Source organism: Peromyscus eremicus, chromosome 12 (assembly GCF_949786415.1).
Source record: "Peromyscus eremicus chromosome 12, PerEre_H2_v1, whole genome shotgun sequence".
Lineage (NCBI taxonomy): Eukaryota > Metazoa > Chordata > Mammalia > Rodentia > Cricetidae > Peromyscus > Peromyscus eremicus.
The window spans coordinates 10679497-10684921 of NC_081428.1; positions in this window are offsets into that span (position 1 = coordinate 10679497).

The window sequence follows — 5425 nt, forward strand, 5'->3', positions numbered from 1 at the left end:
CATTTCCCATTTTACTGGGAGAAAAGAATCAGACATTGGAATGGACATGATTGCAATGATTTAAAAGCAAATTAATAAAACATTCCCTTGTCAACCATTGAGCAGTACATTCTGCCCTGTTGGAGTTATCTATATTTATTTAGCCTCATGAAATAAGGAATGAATACTCATTAACTATGTATAATGGAAAAAGCCAGCAATGTGACATTACGAGAGACTCCTATGTTAATATGCAGAAAGAGTGGGGAAGATGATAGAATGAATTAGAGATGAAATTTTCAGAATGAAGAGAGATGAAAGGAGTCAGTGTCTGCCACATCACAGGCAATTCCTTGCTCAAAGATATCATTTTGGAGTCATCTGTTTAAAATGTAGAGCAAATATTCCAACAGGATCATAAAAGCTCTGGGGTGGAAAGAGTCTCAGTGATCATTTAGGTCAACAGCTGATCTGAGATTTAATCATGCCTTGTGTCATCCCTTCCATGTAAATAGTGAGAGGAGAGGATTAAGCCTCCAAGCCACACCACACAAGTGTATTTACATATGAGGCACCTAACATGTACTAAGCACATAGAAGCACAGTATTTTCCAACTCTATTATGTTTCTGTAAAAACACGAGATTATAAACTAATATGAATTTGGGGTGCCATCTACACAGACATACTTCTGCAGCCACAGACCCAAATTAGGGACATTCTACACCTCCACTCCATGCTGGCACCAGAGGGCTAAAGAAAGAAGTTAAGTGAAGGCTGTGAAGAATGGGATCGGAATTCATATCCTAAGGTATGAGATAGTCAATGTTTAGGAAAGGGGTGGGAGAGGTACTAAAGATGGAGCAATGGGAATTCTAACTTCTGCATCCCCTCTCTTACATTTGAGGTTTGTTTGTTTGTTTGTTTGTTTGTTTACCTTCCAGGTTAGTCAGCTTTCTATGGCTGTGACAAAACACCTGAGGAAAACAACTTAAGGGGTGAAATATTTATTTGGGCTCATGGCTTCCGAGGTTCATGGTGACAGGTTCACTGTTTCTGGACCTGTGGTGAAGTAGTGTATCACAGCAGGTAGGAGTGATTGAAAAAAATAACAATGATAAATATTACTTTTAAAAGCTGCTCAACACGTCCAGCTGGAAGTATACAAAGACGAAGGAAGGAGGGTCAGAGTACTAAATACCCCCTCAATTATGTCAATGACCTACTTCCTCCCATTAGACCCCACTGCTCGAAGGTTGCATCAACCACCAATAGCATTCACAGGCTGCCAACTAGGCCTTGGACACATGGCCTTTGGAGAGATTACAGATTCCAACCATAGAACCTTCAGACCCCAAACACAGAACTCGGTCCTGCCCTGAGAAAGCCAGCTGTACATTCAGGGATCCGCCACTTTACATGAGTAGAAGCCTGAGCTCTCTATTTACTCACGCTTCAAATCACTCATCTTGATGATCACTCTCCCTTTTGTTTCTGCATTACACACTCTCTCTGCCACGTTGGTGTTCATCATGGACCTTGAAGTGCAAATGTCATTAGAGTATACATTTGTAGGGATCCAAGTCTGCTGCTGATGGACTCAAACAGTTTTCTAACATGACTGATAAATAAAGAGGGAAAGCTGTCAGTGGAGGAGAAAGTGCAAACATCCCCTAGGAGAAGTAAAATGGGTTAGTTCTCTACCCTTTACTTTCTTTCTCATTTGCAACCTCCAGCCATGTCTGGGCTGTGAGACACAAGGAGAACTAGTAGTAGATAAGCAAGAAGTGATGGTCAAGAGGATGTGCCTTCTCTGTTCTTTCCTTGTATTCCACCCCATCACTTACTCTCTGAGAAGACTCACTGTAAAGACTGACCTGCCCTAGGAGGGGTAATTTGGTACCAAAAAGATAGAGTTTCAGGAGATAAAGGGCCTGAAGGAATAAAAAGAAAAGAGAAAGGGTAGAAGAAAATAAATTCCCAGTAGAAAGAGAAAGACCATGTTCTCTGTTAGGCTTAGATGGGAAGTGTTCAGTGAGTATTTAAGTGATGGATGCCTAGCCACAGAACATGAGCAGGAATGGTATGTCCATTCTCCATTCCCATTTGAGAGATGTGAGAGTAGGTTTTCACTACCAAAACTGTTCTTTTCCCTGCTACTGACCTTGGAAGTCTCTTGCCACAGGCCATGACTGAATAATGAAGAGTAGCTATCAGAAATGTCAGCCTTTAAATGAACATGAAAAAGCACTTGGAGGAGGTGCAAAGTCAATGCCTTTCAGGGACTTGTTTCAAAAGCACAGCACAGCACCACCTGGCTGACATACCTCACTTCATCCACCAAGGACTATCATTACAGGATGAGGGAGTTAGCAGTTATTCTTACATGTCAAAAGCTCCCTGGCTTACAAGCAGCACACTGGCTATGCTTCCTAACTCAAAATTTGAAACTGTCCCCAAGTCACCAGTTGCTATTAGAAGTTGTAATTTTTTTGTTCGTTTGTTTTAATTTTATAAAGGCGTACAAATTTTATATTCTATTCTAAAACCCACCCCAAATGATGCTATGCCAGCATAGCTCTTTGTGGTATTGACCTGCTAGAGTCATTCTGAGCTTGGCCTGGGGCCATCAGACCCTTAGATGATACAAAATGTAACACATGTGATATCCACCGCAGTATTCACTGTTTAGATTCCAAGAAGGCTCTTTAGCACAGTGTTGTCTTTAAAAGAATCCTCTGAGTAATTTGTCTTCATGTCTCAACATTAGTAACAACTGTTCTATAAAACTGAATAGCACCACTACCCATCTTCTCAACTTGTTACAAAGATTAAATTAAAGCTTAAGTAGATTCCTGCAACAGAATGAACATGAAATATATATGTGCCATTGTTAGAATTTTTAAAACACTTGTACTGCAAAGTATATTAATATTCAATATGTTTTACGACAGATGAGAGACTAAACCTGAGCCTCCTCACCAGCAGTCTGCCACTGACTCCAGCTTTGCTCTGTGCCATGTTTCTTCCCATCCTCTTCCGTGGTTAACAACTTTGCTGCATATTATATAGTCCTATAAATGGACCTAAACTCTCTCCAGAGCTACATAGGCTGTAAATATACAAAAACAGAATAAAACCCTCAATGTTTTATTTAATTTTTACTAAAAATCCTATACATAGAATTTTCTCCATTATAGTGTCCTCTTGTTTCCCTGGTGTTATTAAAGAGGTAAATCTTAACACCCACCCCCAGAAGAACATGAGCTGAAAGTCGACTTAATAACCTAAGTTTAACTTTGGCACTTCAGTCAAAATTTTAAAAAGGGAACATTGATTCAGCTCACCTGTATCCACAGGGCTGCTACAGAGCACCCAGAAGCTTACCTTGTTCAGAGGTCGAGACATGCAAGGATGCTCTGGATGAAAGTCATGACCGCCATTTTCCAAACACTTCATAGACCATTGTTATGATAATACAGCACAGAAGTGGAATATTTAAGCTGATTGTAAACCATGGGCTGCTTCAGGATGGCTCGGTGGTTAAAAACACTTGTAACTCTTTCAGAGGACCCAGGTTTGATTCCCAGCACCTATGTGGCAGCTTACAGCTCTATAATTCAAGTTTGATGGGATTCAGTACGCCCTTCTGACTTCTTCAGGCACTGCATGCACACAGTGCACTCACATACATGGAGACAAAACATCAGAAGAAGAAGAAGAAGAAGAAGAAGAAGAAGAAGAAGAAGAAGAAGAAGAAGAAGAAGAAGAAGAAAAGGAGGAAGAGGAGGAGGAAGAAGAGGGGGGGACAATATAAAGTAGGGACAGTTGAACAGTCATGTGAAAATAAGATATTTTTGGATTCATACATCATATCAAAGGACATCTCTAAGTGGATTTAGGATTTAGATGTAAAGGAAATAATAGCTGAATTCCTTTATTGACTTAGAAGAGATATCAACAGCAAGACTCACAAATGAGAACCTGCTAAAAGAAAAAGATTGTTGGATTAAGTCGTATAAGACTACTAAACTCTGCATTAAAAACATCTAGGGAAAAGTGGCAAGAAAATATGTGTAATTATCAAAACAGCAAGAGTGTCACATTCAATGAAGAAAATCTAGAAATTTAAAAGAAAAATAACAAAATACATTTCATTGTAGGTGGAAGTTTCTCTCCTGCCTGCCTGTTCCCAAATGCCCAGCAGCCACTTTCTAAATAATTGACTCTGAGGTTTAGTATTACTTATAAATGCTCAGCTGATAGCTCAGGCTTTTTGCTAATTAGCTCTTGCACTTAAATTAACCTATAATTCTTATCTATGTTTAGCCATGTGGCTTGGTACCTTTTCTCAAAACGACATTCTCATCTTGCTTCCTCTTGTCTGGCTGGTGACTTCTGACTCCACCCTTCCTCTTCCCAGAATTCTTAGTCTGGTCACCCCACCTATACTTCCTGACTGGCTACTGACCAATCAGCATTTTATTAAACCAATTCATGTGACATCTTTACAGTGTACAAGAGCATTATCCCATAGCATTTCATAACTGTGAATGGATATCTCACAAGGAAAGATGTTATACACTGTTGTATATTTGTATTTTTACTAATATAGTTAGTTGCTGTTATAATTTCCTATTTCTTCAAGTGGCTTGGGGAACATGCCAGAGAAAGTCTACATTAGTTTTCTCTGGCTGCTATAGCAAATTATCACAAAATTAATGGTTAAAAATAACTGAAATCTGTTCTCTCATAGTTCTGGAAGCCAGAAATCCAGACCACAAGTCTGTACCAGGCTCAGTGCTAAACACAGTCGCTTTGAAAGGTAATTACCAGTGACAAGATGGGACCCGTTCAGTAAGTACCCAGCTTTTCTGAATAAAACAACAATGCTCCATCATAGATTGGTGTAGCTAGAGTTTTCCTGCCTGGCCCACAGTCAGGACAAATCTCTCTCACCTGCCAGCCCCACAGCCCCTCAGACCCAACCAAGTAAACACAGAGACTTATATTGGTTGCAAACTGTATGGCCATGGCAGGCTTCTTGCTAACTGTTCTTACAGCTTAAATTAATCCATTTCCACTAATCTATACCTTGCCACATGGCTCGTGGCTTACTGGCATCTTCACATGCTGTTTCTCATCATGGCGGCTGGCAGTGTCTCTCTGCCTCAGCCTTCCACTTCCCAGCTTTATTCTCCTTCTTGTCCCGCCTACACTTCCTGCCTAGCCAATGGCCAATCAGTGTTTTATTTATTGACTAATCAGCAACACATTTGCCATAGAGAACATCCCACAGCAGATCGGGAAGGCACCTCTGAGGCATCACTCCTCACAGAGGGGCTTTTGACAGGGAAAGAGGTGTGAGGGAAGGGGGCACCATTTTCTTAAGTGGTGCAACCACTGGTACTTGCCTCAATACCAATGAGTAATTCCTTACCCAAGAC